This window comes from Hyla sarda, chromosome 7, assembly GCF_029499605.1.
Source record: "Hyla sarda isolate aHylSar1 chromosome 7, aHylSar1.hap1, whole genome shotgun sequence".
Classification (NCBI taxonomy): Eukaryota; Metazoa; Chordata; class Amphibia; order Anura; family Hylidae; genus Hyla; species Hyla sarda.
The window spans coordinates 76467272-76485788 of NC_079195.1; positions in this window are offsets into that span (position 1 = coordinate 76467272).

An 18517-nucleotide genomic window follows, 5' to 3' on the forward strand; every position below is an offset into this window, starting at 1 on the left:
TGAACATTTACCATAATAAGCCATGCCTGCAACCACTAGAGGTTTTGGAGTGTCTCCATCTTTGGGACACACACTAGTAGTGACATCATGACTGACACCTATGTGCATCCCGAATAGATGATTCAGACTCCTAGTGGCTGAAGGCATAAAGCTGCCTCTGGCATAGAGGATGAGCTCTGCTTTTCACCTTAAGCATATCCTAGAAACTTACAAAAGTAAACAGCCATACAGCTGTATAGATGTCCTGAGGATGCGCATACAGTTCAAAGGGGCTCAAGGTGGTCATCAAAACTGTAAAACTGCCCCTAGAGGATACCCCTGTCCACAAATATGTTAGGAAAACAAAAGCTTACAGACAGTGTGAGTATATGGTCAAGGAACAGGAAACAGTCCATGGCACTTGAAATGTGTCACTTATTGCTGTACTGCACTGTATTTTGTATTCTACTATAGAATAACGCATCCAGGATTTTATCTGTATCCTAAAAGCTCTGTACTGTTGCTTGTCCCTGGATTGTCCACAAATGTGTGTGGTATGGTGGGGTGTGAGGTGCAGGGCAGATGTTGTTACCCTAGGGGCAGATGGTATTAACCCCTTGTGTTCGTGATGCCAGGGCGTGGTTCAGCCTTAACCACCCAAAGGTATACCGCTGGATCCTGGGCTAGGCACGGGGGCAATGAAGACACCGACGCCAAGTTATGGACAACGGTAGCTTTACTGAGGGTAGACAGTTGGAACAGTCTATGCAGTACAGCCAGGGCCCCAGGAGGGGACCAGTGACACAGAGGCCTCGCAGGCTTGCTGGACACACTCTGGACACACAAACTAGGCACGACTTGACTGAACCTCAGCAGGAAGCAAGAGAGAAAAGAGAGAGCTAGCTCCACCCAGGGCTTATATGGGGGAGACTAGCAGGGAGCCCACAGGTCACCTTTGGTGTCAGCTGTCACTGTCACTGATGGCTTTGGTTAGGCCTTAAAATGTGCATGACTGCTGCTGTATACTGCTGAGTGTCGACACAAGAAATATACACCAGACAAAAAAGTTGGTATAAAACTCTTTCTCTGCAAGAAACACAGGAACTGTTTCCAAGAGGTCTCAGAGAGTTCTGTTAAATTCACAGAAGTACATTAGTTTTTACAGTTGACAAAAATGGGAGGTTAGTTATGACGTCAAAATTATCATGTTATATTTTGATTGGTTATTTGAGTATTGTGTCTGTATATATTAGCATATTTAAGCATTCATTTCTTTCTTGGCCAAAGTTCACTTATGCGGTCCCCTCACTCTTCTATCGGAAAAAATTCCAGATTTCTCTGTCCTTCTATATAGTCTATATCTTCTTCAAATATTTTTTCTTTTGACTTCTCATCTTGGTCCTTCTGGCGTCATCCCAAGGTCTTCATCTTAGTTACAAGCAAATAGCAATCTGATATATGGGTTAAGGGTAGGTAACAAATATCTTTTTGCAGCAATAGCAATGGTCATATAAGTATCAATATATTGATCGGCAGTCAGAATCATTTTAATCAATTTCCACAGTACCTCCTGGGTAACAATCACATGGGACATTTTATTAAAGGCATAACACATCTTTTAATATCCAACATATATTCAAATGGGGAAACAACTACAGGGGGCCCAGGGACACTGAGGGACACTGCCTGACAAGGCAGGAAAGGTACAGAGCAACACCATCCCCTACTGGGCCACCACATATGGCTCTAACCTGATAGCTCTGCTATCCCATATGCTATAGCCCTGGCATTTATTTTTGGGATGGCACTGCTGTATGTAATATGTATATAATCAGATTAAATTTTGCAATTCCATGGGTTTAGCAGTTCATTCATTGTAAATTAGGCAATACTATGTGAGCCTGGTATGCTATTTAGTAAGCAGATGCTGGTCATATATTATAACATGGTTATGCACGCTTGTGCCTGTTTCTTGTGCGTGCTTCTCATTGCTGGGTAAATATAGCAGCAACTTGTGAGAAATAACTCTTGTGAGTAATTTCATTTTGACATCAGAGGGGCCTACTGTATGTCTGGACTGTAGTTAGCAACAGGACCTGTACACTCCGGTCTTAGTCATTTCTAATACCTTTATGTGTCACATACCATCTTATGAGATCTGCGTGAGACTGATGAATATATGTGGAAATAAGAGCATTACTATAGTCAGAGTCAGGTTTCAGGGTATATTAGCTGGATGATCAGTGCTGAATATACTTACTTCACCAAACAGGAAAATATATGCAAATATATAAAAAAAAAATCTTTTAATAACATTTCATTTAGACTACAAGATTTGTTTGGCAACCAAAGTCATTTAATGCTTGTGTTGGTTTGTATAATATATGTCAGTTGAAATGGCCCTATGGTAGTTTGCAGAAGATGGCATTGATTTTAGTTTTTCGTAGAGCATAACACCTGTCAATATAGGGCCCAGGCATACTACTGTATTTACTGCCTCACGGATGTATAATACTGTAATACAATGCCCTTAGAAATCTGTGGGGCACAACTGTACCTCCATATGTCCCTATGTCATATGAAATCTAACAGAAGATCAAGTAAACAAATAATCTCTGGTTATTTGTTAGAGTTAGAGTTAAAGGGGTACTCTGCTGCCCCAGTGAGCGGGCGGCGGGGGTCCTGATGTCACGGCCATGCCCCTCGTGATGTCACACTTTGCCCCCTCAATGCAAGTCTATGGGAGGGGGCGTGGTGACACGCCCCCTCCCTTAGACTTGCATTGAGGGGGTGTGGCGTGACGTTACAAGGGGCGTTGCCGTGATGTCACCCCCTCCGCCGCCCAGACCTAGTGCTCTAAATGAATGCTGAGTGCTGCACAGAGATCACGTGGGTCCCAGCTGCTGGACCCCAGCGATCAGACATCTTATCCCCTATCTTTTGGATAGGGGATAAAATGTCTAGGGACGGAGTACCCCTTTAAGGAAAGTCTTGAAAGAAATGCACAATAGTCTCTTGAGTATGATACGATGCAGGGGTGACTTTTTCTCCCTGCTTAAGATCAGCTAGATCAAGGTGATCGGGTGGACAAAGCTCTCTTTACAGACTCACATACTTGTTGGATGAAAGACGATTTATATGGCCCTGTTCTGCGCTTCTCAGTATAGTCAGGCTCAGTCTGTCCAGGCATTGCTAGTGAGTGGGGTGCACTATGGCCAAGTTCTTTCAGTTACTGGCTGGGGACTTTAGGTTTGCTTTAGCACTGCTCTGGGGTCTGCAACTAACCTGATTTACTAAGAGTGTTGTGTAGTTTTCCTTGTGAGTTTTAATTCCATACAATTTATTTTCCACGGTATTTACTAAGGTTTCCCTACATTTTGCACTTTTCTCTAAATTTTTTTTTAATTATTATTATTTTTTTCTTTTTTACACTTTCTCAGATCTGTGGAGTTTTCCTCAGCTCAAATCCACCACATTTTCTGTGGAAACCTTAGTAAATATGTTGGATTTTTGTTAAAATGCTGGGGACACGCCCCTTTTCAGCAGCCACGCTAGATTTTCCTGGCGGCCACACCCCTTTTCTGGTTATATGAGTAAATGGAAAGTTGGTCAGGATTTTATACTTTTTGGCGCAAATACTGGCACAAATTATGCCACAGACACAGTTTATGGCACAATGCGCCAAATTCTGGTGCTCAACCCGACAAAACAGGTCAGGTTTACAATAGTAAATCAGGGCCATTGGCTTGGATTTTCTGATCTGTACTGCTTCTGACCCAAGGTCTGCACTGAGGATATCCTGCCTGGATTGGCTGCACTGGAACTCGGGTTCTCTTTCTCGGAGTAACACCACTGGAGCTCATTCCTCATTGTTTGACAACACTTTACTTCCTCCTCAATGGTACAAACTCACAATTTCTCTTCTCAGTGCTCAGTCTCACATTTGACTTCTTCCTTCTTTGCTCCTTAAAGCAAAACTGACAGTTGTGTCACCCGCACTAAACCCAATATACACAGGGTAATAGTGCGGGTAAACCATATTAAAATTAGGTATAACTTGCCCAGATCTGCAGTCTGGTTCCAGAGATAGACCTGCTAATATGTCAATTGCAGGCTTTGTGCAATGGAGGCAGGACCCGGCATACCCACCATCCATGCCTCCATTGTGCAAAGCCGGTGTGAGGTGCAGACTTGTGTCCTATGCAGATCTGCATTCGCTCCTCCCCTCAGCTGTTCGGAGATTTCCAAAGATACAGTGAGAGAAGGGGAAGGCAGAGCTGGGCAGTATGCCACTCTGCACGTAAATTTTCACAGCCCTGCTCCTGTTATCTCAGGCCCACTCAGGAACGTAGATTTTAACCCCTTAAGGACCCAGCCCAAATATACCTTAAGGACCCGGCCATTTTTTGAACATCTGACCGCTGTCACTTTAAGCATTAATAACTCTGGGGTGCTTTTACCTTTCATTCTGATTACGAGATAGTTTTTCGTGACATATTCTACTTTATGTTAGTGGTAAAATTTTGTCGATACTTGTATCATTTCTTGGTGAAAAATTCCAAAATTTGATGAAAAAATTGAAAATTTGGCATTTTTTTTTTACTTTGAAGCTCTCTGCTTATAAGGGAAATGGATATTCCAAATAAATTATACATTGATTCACAATATGTCTACTTTATGACCAGGGCCGTTTGAAGGAATTTGGGGGCCCCAAGCAAAATAGACATGGAGGCCCCCCCCCCCCACGCAAAGCCTACAGGAACCACAGCATAGCCATACAGTTTAAGTTTACCCACAATTTATATAAATAAAAAAGGAGATTAACATTGCAATTTCCATGCACATTAAATGCAATAGCAGTATTTGCACTGTGCAAATACTGCTGTTGCATTTAATGTGCATGAAATTTGAACATTTTCAATAAATAATTTGCGAAAAACACCACTGTACCATGCAAATTGTGTGGTACAGTGGTGTTTTTTGCAAATGTTTAATGTATATTCGATACAATGTAGTACCCCCAGATTAACCCCCTCCCCACAGTAGGCAGGTAGTACCCCTAGATTAACCCCCTCCCCCCAGCAGGCAGGTAGTACCCCCAGATTAACCCCCGTAGGCATGTAGCACCCCCACATTAACCCCCTCCCCCCCAGTAGGCAGGTAGTACCCCCCGCACCCCAGGTGGGGGTTCATCTGGGGGTGCTACCTTCCTACTGGGGGGAAGAGGGGGTTAATCTGGGGGTACTACCTTCCTACAGGGTGGGGGAGTGGGGGTTAATCTGGGGGTACTACCTTCCTACTGGTTGGGAGGGGGTTAATCTGGGGGTTACTACCTATCTACTGGGGGGCCCCAGATTACCCCCTCCCCCCAGTAGGCAGTTAGTACCCCAGATTAATCCCCTCCCCCCAGTAGGCCGCCAGTACCCCCAGATTAACCCCCCCCCCCTAGTATGCAGGTAGTACCCCCTGTACCCCAGAGGGGGTTCATCTGGGGGTGTTACCTTCCTACTGGAGGGGATGGGTTATTCTGGGGGTACTACCTGACTACTGGGGGGCCCAGATTAACTCCCTCCTCACCCAGTAGGAAGGTAGTACCCCAGATTAACCCCCTCCCCCCCAGTAGGCAGGTAGTACCCCCTGTACCACAGGAGGGGGTTCATCTGGGGGTGCTACCTTCCTACTGGGGGGGAGGGGGTTAATCTGGGGGTACTACCTGACTACTGGGGGGGGCCCAGATTAACCCCCCTCCCCCCAGTAGGCAGGTAGTACCCCCAGATTAACCCCCTCCTCCCCCAGTAGGAAGGTAGTACCCCAGATTAATCCCCTTCCCCCCAATAGGCAGGTTGTACCCCAGACTAAACCCCTCCCCTCCCCCAGACCCAGTAGGCAAGTAGTTAGGGGTACTCACCCCAGTCAGAGTCACTGAAATGTAACTGACGCCACACAACGCGCACAATCACGTGACACGTCACATCACGCTCTACGGCCGGCGTTAGGATGCCCTGGGACTCAGCGTGACGTCATGTGACGCACGAACATATGAAGTCCGGACCAGAGGTGAGCCGGGGCGGGGCACAAAAGGAGCCGGAGGCAGCAACTTCAGTCTCTGCCTCCCGCTCCAGACAAGCTCTAGCACTGCTGGCCCGGCAGGCCGACAGGGCGAGCTGCCTGCTGAACGGGATAGGGAAGGAGGACAGGCAAACACAGGCTCTGCTTCGGGGCCCCGGGCCAGCTCGGGGCCCCATGCAATTGCTTGGTTTGCCTGTCCTCTTCCGACGGGCCTGTTTATGACTGCATCATAAAGTTGACATGTTTTTACTTTTGGAAGACATCAGAGGGCTTCAAAGTTCAGCAGCAATTTTCCAATTTTTCACAAAATTTTCAAAATCGGAATTTTTCAGGGACCAGTTCAGTTTTGAAGTGGATTTGAAGGGCCTTCATATTAGAAATACCCCACAAATGACCCCATTATAAAAACTGCACCCCACAAAGTATCCAAAATGACATTCAGTAAGTGTGTTAACCCTTTAGGTGTTTCACAGGAATAGCAGCAAAGTGAAGGAGAAAATTCAAAATCTTAATTTTTTTACACTCGCAAGTTCTTGTAGACCCAGTTTTTGAATTTTTACAAGTGGTAATAGAAGAAAAAGCCCCCAAAATTTGTAACCCAATTCCTCTCGAGTAAGGAAATACCTCATATGTGTATGTCAAGTGTTCGGCGTGTGCAGTAGAGGGCTCAGAAGGGAAGGTACAGCAATGGGATTTTGGAGAGTGAATTTTTCTGAAATGGTATTTGGGGGGCATGTCACATTTAGAAAGCCCTTATGGTGCCAGAACAGCAGAAAACCCCACATGGCATACCATTTTGGAAACTAAACCCCTCAAGGCCAGTAACAAGGGGTCCAGTTAGCCTTAACACCCCACAGGTGTTTTACAACTTTTCGTTAAAATCGGATGTGTAAATGGAAAAAAAAAACTGTTTTCACTAAAGTGCAGTTTTTTCCCCAAATTTACCATTTTTACAAAGGGTAATGGTAGAAAATGCCCCCCCCCCTCCCCCCCGAAATTTGTAACCCCATCTTTTCTGAGTATGGAAATACCCCATGTTAGGACGTAAAATGCTCTGCTGGCGAACTACAATGCTCAGAAGAGAAGGAGTCACATTTGGCTTTTTGAAAGCAACTTTTGCTGAAATGGTTTTTTGGGGGCATGTCGCATTTAGGAAGCCCCTGTGGTCCCAGAACAGCAAAAAATACCCACATGGCATACTATTTTGGAAACTACACCCCTCAAGGAACGTAACAAGGCATACAGTGAGCCTTAACTACCCACAAGTGTTTGACGACTTTTTGTTAAAGTTGGATGTGTAAAGGAAAAAACATTTTTTTACTAAAATGCAGTTTTTTCCCTAAATTTTACATTTTTACAAGGAGTAATAGTAGAAAATGACCCCCAAAATTTGTAACCCCATTTCTTCTGAGTATGGAAATACCCCATGTGTGGACGTCAAGTGCCCTGCTGGCAAACTACAATGCTCAGAATAGGAGGAGCACCATTGAGCTTTTGGAAAGAGAATTCGTTTGGAATGGTAGTCAGGGGCCATGTGCGTTTACAAAGCCCCCCGTGGTGCCAGAACAGTGGACCCCCCACATGTGACCCCATTTTGGAAACAACACCCCTCATAGAATTTAATAAGGGGTGCAGTGAGTATTTATACCCCACTGGCGTTTGACAGATCTTTGGAACATTGGGCTGTGCAAATGAAAAATTTAATTTTTCATTTTTTCGGACCACTGTTCCAAAAATCTGTCAGACACCTGTGGGGCGTAAATTCTCACTGTACCCCTTATTACATTACATGAGGGGTGTAGTTTCCAAAATGATTCCCAAACAGGGTGCCTCCAGCTGTTGCTAAACACCCAGCATGCCTGGACAGTCAGTGGCTGTCCAGAAATGCTGGGCGTTGTTGTTTTGCAACAGCTGGAGGCTCCGTTTTGGAAACACTGCTGTCCAAGACGTTTTTAATTTTTACTGGGGGGGGGCAGTGTAAGGGGTGTATATGTAGTGTTTTACCCTTTATTATGTGTTAGTGTAGTGTAGTGTTTTTAGGGTACTTTCGCACTGTCGGGTTACGGTGAGTTTCCCGCTAGGAGTTTGCACTGCGGCGAAAAATTTGCCGCAGCCCAAACTTGAAGCAAGAAATTTACTGTAAACCTGTCCGTGGGGGGGGGGGGGGGAGCAAACCTCCAGCTGTTTCAAAACTACAACTCCCAGCATTACTGACAGACCGTGCATGCTGGGAGTTGTACTTTGGTTCTGTTACCTAACTCAGTATTTTCCAACCAGTGTGCCTCCAGCTGTTGCAAAACTACAACTCCCAGCATGTACTAATCACCAAAGGGCATGCTGGGAGATGTAGTTATGCAACAGCTGAAGGTACCCAACTACAACTCCCAGCATGCCAAGACAGCTATTTGCTGTCTGGGCATGCTGGGATTTGCAGTTTTGCAACATCTGGAGGGCTACAGTTTTTAGACCAGTGCACAGTGATCTCCAAACTGTGGACCTCCAGATGTTGCAAAACTACAAAGCCCAGCATGCCCAGACAGCAAACAGCTATGCGGGCATGCTAGGAGTTGTAGTTTTGCAAGATCTGGAGGGATATAGTTTAGAGACCACTGTATAGTGGTCTCAAACTGCAGCCCTCTAGCATGCCCAAACAGCTGTCTGGGCATTCTGGGAGTTGTAGTTTTGCAACATCTGGAGGGCTAGAGTTTAGAGACCACAGTCTCAGACTGTAGCCCTCCAGATCAACTTACCGGCTTCCATAGGATCCCGGGAGCCGTCCTCTTCTGACGCACGTCACGCCGCCCGCCGAACACCGTCGCCGCAGCCTCCGGATCGGTAAGTGGACGTCGGCGCACAGTCCCGTTCGGTTCCCCATTCTGCCTCGCCTATTGTGGGTGGGCAGGATGGGGAAAACGAAAGTTAACCCCCCTTCCGCCCCCGATCTGCTATTGGTCGTCGCCTCTGACGATCAATAGCAGACCAATAGCAGGGATAGGAGGCGTGGCACCCCTGCCACCTTACTCCTATGCCTTCAAGGGGATTGTGGGTGTCTCAGACAACCGCGATCCCCCTTTTATTCCGGGTCACCATAGACCCTTGATGACCCCCCTGGGCATTTGTGCAGGGTGCCTGCTGATTGATGATACAGCTGTCACCCCGGTCCGGTCCCCGCCCGGCGCGCGGCAGGTGCCGGAATTCCCACGGGCGTCTGGATATGCCCTGGGTCCTTAAGTACCAGGACGTCAAGGCGTATCCATACGCCCTAGGTCCTTAAGTGGTTAACAGCCCCTCTCGCACGGTGCAAGCGGGGCTGTGTAAATCTACGTCCCTGAGCGGGGCAGTAAAAATGAGCGGGGCTGTGTAAATTTATGTCCCTGAGCGGGGCTGTAAAAATAAGCGGGGCTGTGAAAATCTACGTCCCTGAGCGGGGCTGTAAAAATGAGCGGGGCTGTGTAAATCTACGTCCCTGAGCGGGGCTGTAAAAATGAGCGGGGCTGTGTAAATCTACGTCCCTGAGCAGGGCTGTAAAAATGAGCGGGGCTGTGAAAATCTACGTCCCTGAGCGGGGCTGTAAAAATGAGCGGGGCTGTGTAAATCTATGTCCCTGAGCGGGGCTGTAAAAATGAGCGGGGCTGTGAAAATCTACGTCCCTGAGCGGGGCTGTGAAAATCTACGTCCCTGAGCGGGGCTTTGAATATCTATGTCCCTCCTTTCCTCCTGATATAGGGCCTGGAGTCTTAGACGTAGGGACCACATGGGGGCCGCCTCCGCACCCCGGATGTTAGGGTTAATTTAATGTTGTCAGTTAAGGGTTAATGTGTAGTTATTTCCCCTCATTTTCCCTGGCAGAGGGGCTGTATGAAGTGGAGCTTAGTGTGATGACATCACCTGTTGCTAAGATACTTCAGGTATCTGGGCAGAATAAAGGTAGTTGGTGATTGGTTGGTGTCCCTTCGGCGGGAAGTTTTGATGTTTATAAATATACCTGTTTGTGGTGAAGGGGTGACAGAAGCTACGTGTCAAGCACAGAAGAGGATCCCCCACCCTCCCTTCCCTTATTTTATGCTATTTCTGTCACGGTCCTATAAAATAAAATGGGTGTCACCCAGCCTTGCTGGGCGGACAGTAATTTTGAGCTGGATAGTTATATACTATATTATTTATTTATAAAGGTTTGCATTTATATATTATGCATTTAAAGTGATTTATTATTGGATTATTTAAGAACAAAGAGTACCGTGGCCTTTTCAATCCATTAATTTGTCTTGCCTCATTATTTATTTTATTATTTTCCAGGGTTGGGAGGCTAGGCTCCCATGAGGGAGGTCTGTACAGGGGCTGAGGGAGGTGCAGAGCTGTGCCTTCCCCTCCCCTCGCTGTATGTTTGGAAATCTCTGGAAGCTGAGGGGAGGAGCCAGCACAGATCTGCATAGGACGCAGTTCTGCACCTCACACCAGCAATTTACATATCAGCAATGCCAGGTAATAACGGGTCTATCTCCGGAACCAAAACACGGATAGGGGTAAGTTATACCTCATTTTAATCCTGTTCACCCACGCTGTATCGTCATGTATTGGGTTTATTGCGGGTGAACCAGCTGTCAGTTTACTGTAAAGGGACCGATGCCCTGTCCAGCTAAGAATAACCGTGGAATCTTTCCAGGTGAGCTCCAAATAGGGGATTTAAGTACAGTGGTCCCTCAAGTTACAATATTAATTGGTTCCAGGACGACCATTGTATGTTGAAACCATTGTATGTTGAGACCATAACTCTATGGAAACCTGGTAATTGGTTCTGAAGCCACCAAAATGTCATCCAAAAATTGGAAAAAGTGAGGATTAAAGAAAAATAAGTAGATAACTAATATAGATAAAGCAAATCCTTACATATAAAAGTAAGAAAGATCTGCTGGGAGCTGTAATCACTGTCTATGTCAGTGTTTCCCAACCAGGGTGCCTCCAGCTGTTGCAAAACTACAACTCCCAGCATGCCTTCGGCTGTCCGGGCATGCAGGGAGTTGTAGTTTTGCAACAGCTGGAAGCACCCTCTTTGGGAAACACTGGTCTATGTAGAGGAAAGAAGCTTCTTTGGGGTCCTATACAGTAAACGCAATGTCCTAAAAAAAGTAAAATGGAGTCGCCCTCACCTGGTGTCCAAATGAGCAGCTAACCCTGGAGCAGGTAAAGTGTACAGAACATGTAATACCTCCCTGTACTGTAGGGGCGCTACCAGACACCAGTCCGTGCATGCACTTCAGTAATACAGGGGTTTTACCAGTGAAATGCCCATTCTGATTGGTCAGATCTTCCAGCCATTGACACGTTTCGCAGATTCCATAGCATTGTATGTTGAGTCTGGTTTCAAGTTACAATGGTCCAGAAAAGACCATTGTATGTTGAAACTATTGTATGTTGAGGCCATTGTAAGTTGAGGGATCACTGTACACTGAATGTCTAGGTCTTGAGAACATCCTTTGTTTATTTAGTGCTAATCTATTGCACAGAGCTTTACAATCAAATAGGATGTAATAAAAGTCATAGGTCATTGGCTAATTGAAGAGCAAAAATTGACTGGGAGATGGCAGATATATTACAGTCTGTAAGACTTTGTTCACATGGCAGAAATTCTGCAGTAAAGTCTGCAGAAATGTATTGCCCATTAACTCCAATGGAATTCCTGCAGCAGAAATTTAGCTGTGTAAATGGGACGGCAGAATCCCATTGAAGTGTGTTGGTTATAAATTCATGCAGAGTTTTTATGCGGAATTCCATGCAAAAAAAATTCTGGCGTGTGAACATAGCCTAATAGCTATGAGGGACCAAAATCTTGTACCAAGGCACATTCCAATCACTGGCAAATAGTCGATATTTAATTCTTTAAGCTAAACATTGCAATAGCCATTAACCAGTTACATTACACAAGAAATATTTACTTTATTAGGGTGACCTCTAGTGGTAAAGCTGATACATTACCCAACTGGAAAAAAAAACTTTTATATTAGTGATTCCCAATCAGTGTGCCTTCAGCTGCTGCAAAACTACAACTGTCAGCCTCTGTCTGGGCATGCTGGGAGGTGTAGTTTTGCAACAGCTGGAGGCACGCTGATTGGGAAACACTAATACCGCAGATTTGATAAGGATTAGGTAGATGTAGTGCAGCAGCCCCCATTAGGTAGATATAGTGCAGCAGCCCCCATTAGGTAGATGTAGTGCAGCAGTCCCCATTAGGTAAATGTAGTGCAGCAATCCCCATTATTTAGATGTAGTGCAGCAGCCCCCATTAGGTAGATGTAGGGCAGCAGTCCCCATTAGGTAGATGTAGTGCAGCAGCCCCCATTAGGTAGATGTAGGGCAGCAGTCCCCATTAGGTAGATGTAGTGCAGCAGTCCCCATTAGGTAGATGTAGTGCAGCAGTCCCCATTAGGTAGATGTAGTGCAGCAGTCCCCATTAGGTAAATGTAGTGCAGCAATCCCCATTATTTAGATGTAGTGCAGCAGCCCCCATTAGGTAGATGTAGTGCAGCAGTCCCCATTAGGTAGATGTAGTGCAGCAGCCCCCATTAGGTAGATGTAGTGCAGCAGACCCCATTAGGTAGATGTAGTGCAGCAGCCCCCATTAGGTAGATGTAGTGCAGCAGTCTGCATTATTTAGATGTAGTGCAGCAGCCCCCATTAGGTAGATGTAGTGCAGCAGCCCTCATTAGGTAGATGAAGTGCAGCAGTCCCCATTAGGTAAAAGTAGTGCAGCAGTCCCCATTAGGTAAAAGTAGTGCAGCAGTCCCCATTAGGTAGATGTAGTGCAGCAGTCCCCATTAGGTAGATGTAGTGCAGCAGTCCCCATTAGGTAGATGTAGTGCAGCAGTCCCCATTAGGTAGATGTAGTGCAGCAGACCCCATTAGGTAGATGTAGTGCAGCAGCCCCCATTAGGTAGATGTAGTGCAGCAGTCCGCATTATTTAGATGTAGTGCAGCAGCCCCCATTAGGTAGATGTAGTGCAGCAGCCCCCATTAGGTAGATGTAGTGCAGCAGCCCCCATTAGGTAGATGTACTGCAGCAGCCCCCATTAGGTAGATGTAGTGCAGCAATCCCCATTAGGTAGATGTATTGCAGCAGTCCCCATTAGGTAGATGTAGTGCAGAAGTCCCCATTAGGTAGATGTAGTGCAGCAGTCCCAATTAGGTAGATGTAGTGCAGCAGTCCCCGTTAGGTAGATGTAGTGCAGCAGTCCCCATTAGGTAGATGTAGTGCAGCAGTCCCCATTAGGTAGATGTAGTGCAGCAGTCCCCATTAGGTAGATGTAGTGCAGCAGTCCCCATTTGGTAGATGTAAGTGCAGCAGTCCCCATTAGGTAAATGTAGTGCAGCAGTCCCCATTATTTAGATGTAGTGCAGCAGCCCCCATTAGGTAGACGTAGTGCAGCAGTCCCCATTAGGTAGATGTAGTGCAGCAGTCCCCATTATTTAGATGTAGTGCAGCAGCCCCCATTAGGTAGATGTAGTGCAGCAGCCCCCATTAGGTAGATGTAGTGCAGCAGTCCCCATTAGGTAGATGTAGTGCAGCAGTCCCCATTGTTTAGATGTAGTGCAGCAGCCCCCATTAGGTAGATGTAGTGCAGCAGCCCCCATTAGGTAGATGTAGTGCAGCAGTCCCCATTAGGTAGATGTAGTGCAGAAGCCCCCATTAGGTAGATGTAGTGCAGCAGCCCCCATTAGGTAGATGTAGTGCAGCAGTCCCCATTAGGTTGATGTAGTGCAGCAGTCCCCATTAGGTAGATGTAGTGCAGCAGCCCCCATTGGGTAGATGTAGTGCAGAAGTCCCCATTATTTAGATGTAGTGCAGCAGTCCCCATTATTTAGATGTAGTGCAGCAGCCACCATTAGGTAGATGTAGTGCAGCAGCCCCTATTAGGTTGATGTAGTGCAGCAGTCCCCATTAGGTAGATGTAGTGCAGAAGCCCCCATTAGGTAGATGTAGTGCAGCAGTCCCCATTAGGTAGATGTAGTGCAGTAGCCCCCATTAGGTAGATGTAGTTCAGAGGCCCCCATTAGGTAGATTTAGTACAGAGGCCCACATTAGGTAGATGTAGTGCAGCAGCCCCCAATAGGTAGATGTAGTGCAGCAGCCCCCATTAAGATGTAGTGCAGCAGCCCCCATATGTTAGATGTAGTGCAGCACTCCCCTTTAGGTACATGTAGTGCAGTCCAAAGGATAGGAGATAAGTGTCTGATTGCTGGGGTCCGACCTCTGGGACCCCTCACGATCTCCTGCATGGTGCCCCGGCTCGTCCATGCATGTAAGTGTGTAGACCCCTGCATGGAGCAAAGGCCAACTCCATGGATCTCGATGGGAGAGCTGGAGATACAGCGTTCGTGTATCTCATTGAAGTGCGGGGGTTGACACAGCTCCATGCATGGGAGACCCGGACGCCATGCAGCTACCTCATAAAGCTGATTGAGACAGCGCCAACAGTGTGCAAAGCTGTCATCGAGCCAACAGAGGCTATCAGAAATATAAAATAGAATATATATTCTGGTTTAACAGTTTTTAGTTTACTACTTCATTACAACTTCCGTATGAGTACCTTTATTGTTTTTGTGTGCCTTCAACATGAGAATCTGTAATAAATTTGACTGGTACTGGAATATATATATATATATATATATATATATATGTGTGTGTGTGTGTGTGTACTGTGTGGCTTCCTCCAGAACCACCATAATAGCTCTGACGTGCCATAAAATGAACTCCACAAGATCTTTGCAGGGGTGTCCTGTGATTTCTTGTATGAAGATGTTGGTAGCGAACCCTTGAAGTCCCGTAAATTGTGAGGTAAAACTTTGATAGATCAGACTAGTTTTCCCAGTGCATGCCATAATTTCTTGGTCAGACTGACATGACATTTGAGTCAGGAATTAGGAAACAACAACTTGACCTCTGTATCACGTTCCTTAAACCATTCCTAAACACTTTATAAAGGTAGTGTCCTGTAGAAAGAGGACACTACCTTTAGGGAATTCTGGTGCCATGATGGGGTGTACGTGATCATCAAAAATGCTTAGACATATGTAAGTGAGGGTACTCTGACATGTCTCCAGCTATGCAAACCCATAATCAACAAGCTGGTATGCACTATATGCTATGATACCTATCATAGCCAGAATTGCCTTTAGCGGTTAGTGCTACAGTATCTGTTCTGTGAGGTTGGACCTGAAAGGCTAGCCTTCACTTCATTATAAAGTTCAATGAGCCTTTGGTGCTCATTACTCTGTCACCAGTTCACCAATCTTCCTTCTTCTAACTACTTTTGATAGGTACTAACTGTTGCACCCATGCGGGTGTGCATATATAGAAACAGTCTATGACCCTGGTGTACTACTTTGGGTATGTGCAGGAGGAGAAGTTAAGAAGGTGGAAACTGAGACCGCGCTGTCATAGAGTTTGGCCGATTCCAGGAGATAATGTAAGAATGCTTTATTCATAAAACACACAACGCATTTGAAAACCATCCGTTTTTGTCATCAGACGCCTGATGAAAATAATTGATGTTTTGAAACGCGTTGCATGTGTTTTATGAATAAAGCATTCTTACATTATCTCCTGGAATCATCCAAACTCTATGACAGCGCAGTCTCAGCTTCCACCTTCTTAGCTTCTCCTCCTGCATATCGTCACGCTCATGAGTCGGTGTGGGAAGCCGCTGCAGTCTTTCGGACTATACACCTTTGAGAGCGTTGTGCCTTTCTAGCACAACTGAACCAGGTGAGCAAGTTTTTTACAAATACTCCTTCACCTTTATTCCACATTGATTCCACACAGGGAGCGCTCCGTGTTCTTTGATTTTTACTTCGGGTATGTGCAACTGTGAAATACAAATGCTGGTGCGAATAATGGCAGAAAAACACTCACAGCAACAGCAAGTCAGCTTCTTTACTGAGGTAGTTTCTGTGCAAGCAGTTAGTACACAGCCTTTTGTGTATAAGAGGAGGTGTTGATCCCCTTGAGAGCTGAACAGGTTGAAAGTCTCAAGAATTATATAACTGGATTTATTCCTCTAGCACTTGAGAGGTTAAACTTGGGAACACAGTTCAGACAATTACTCTTCTGCAAAGAGACCTTCACTGGATAGCTTTCTGTGGTAGTAGACTACTTAGAAAGACTTGTGCTATGGTTTTGTGCTGCAGTGTCCTATTGCAGGGTGTAGAGCTGTGAGGTTTGTGAAGTGGAAGTCACATGGCACTGGCTCTCGCTGAAGACTCTAAGAGTCCAGTGGTTGCAAAAGAGCACTTTCACCTTATCTCTTTTGGATGGTTTAGTTAGAAATCCCCTTCCTGGAGGTGGATAAGCACTGAAATCACCTTCTTGAAGATGAATTACAGGATGTAGAAATGTCCCTTCAGCATGGACTTATAGCAGATTGTGGGTGTAATAATGTGCTGAGCTGGACTAAAATGGCGAGATGTAGTAGTGTAAGTAGTGTAGGGTGTGGCAAGAACAGATAACAGTTTGTGACATCAGGGTAGCATATCTCACCATGCTCCAAGGCAAGGACGTGCATAGGTTGACTAGAAATGGGGTTTGAGCCCCTGCCCTTTTGACGTTCCTCCTATAAGTGCCCTGAGCAGTCTGGCATCATTATGTGGGCATTTACATAAATAATTATGTATTTTTTTTAGTTCAGCTCCTGCCCCCTCAGAATGTCTGTGCACGTCCCTGCTCAGAGGTAATACAGTAGGTACTCCAGATGCAGGGTTATGGAAAACTGCCTTTAGGCTAGGTTTCCACTTTTTTTTTTTTTTGGGCAAACACACAAAAAAAACGCCCATTCTGCCGCATGGCGTTTTTTTTTGTGAAAAAATGCTGCGGCCAGATGTTAGCTGCAAGTCAATAGCGAACTGCAAAATGCCATATACACTTGGCGTTTTTCAGTTTGGAATTTTTTAAATCCTTTTGGCATTTTTCTGCTATTTTGGGCTCCTTGGTAGCTTTTAAAAAATGACCTCTTGTTGAGACTTTGGCGTTTTTTCCGGCAGTTTTTATTCATTTTTATACTTTAGCGATCCAAAAAAGTGATGGAGATACTTTTTTTATAAAAATTTCATAGGGTGCCATTAAAAAAATTTATAAAAAAGATACAGTAGTGATGGAAAAATTTGTATTTAACAAAATTTTTCTTTTTCATAACAAAAATGTATTAATTTTTAAACAGGGATCAATTTATGTGGGCAGAAAGGACACAAAAAATGTAGCCGACAATCATAAAAATGTAGTATGTGTGTTTCACTTTTTTTTTTAAACATTTTTTAGGTAGTACTACTACTCCCAGTATGGAACACACTGTTCCATGATGAGAGTAGTAGTACCTGTACTAATTGACAGATCACCCGTTGCGATCCTCCTGTATAATGTATAGATGCGGCCGGCCGCTCTTCTATGGTCCCCTGCACTGCTATATATATATATATATATATATATATATATATATATACCTATTCATATTTCCCACAGAGAGCTGTGATTGGCCAGATGGTTCCAGCCAATCACAACTCTGTTGGAAATATGAATGGTTGTATATATACGTCAGTGCAGGGGACCATAGAAGAGCGTCCGCCCGCATCTATACATTATACTGGAGGATCATAGCGGATGTCAGTAGTGACACTCGCTGCGATCTGTCTATTAATGCAGGTACTACAGCTCCCAGCATGGAGCAGATTGTGCTCCATATTGGGAGCAGTAGTACCTGCAGTAAGCGACAGATCACAGCAGGTGTCACTCCTGACACCTGTTGCGATCATCCTGATGTGAAGGTTGGGACTCAGCTGTGCTCACTGCTACAGAGCCGTTAGAATAGCTGATGCTGAACAGTAAAATATACCTCGTATATCTACTGCCCAGCAAGAACTTACAGTGAGCCTGCAATGTGCATACAGTATACACATTGCTGGCTCACTTAACCCCTTGCTGAGCTGTGCACTATGCACCAGCCCAGCAAGAAAAGAGTTAACTTACAATGCTGGACAGTGTAGGTTAACCCTTTGGGCAGTATACACTATATACAGCTATCTATAGATAGCCCCACATTAGGTGCAGTATATATTATTGTATTCATGCTGAGAAGCAATTAGATCAAATTGCAATATGTAGATGTGCGACCATGTCTGATTCAGACAGAATGGAAATTCAAAAAGAAAAGAACTTCCTGAGGAGCATACAGCAGCTGATAAGTACTGAAAGGATCAAGATTTTTAAACAGAATGTTTAACTTTCTGGTACCAGTTTATTTGAAAGAAAATGTTTTCCACCGGAGTACCCCTTTAAGTCATTCTGGGAGCTGTAGTTTTAAATGGTGAAGACTTCTTTAGTGCTTTCCCATTCTGTGGCAATTGGTATATTTGATTATTATACTGGATTTTTTCACAATGCGCTACACCAGTGGTGTCTATCACAACAGGCTAAAAGCTTACTTTG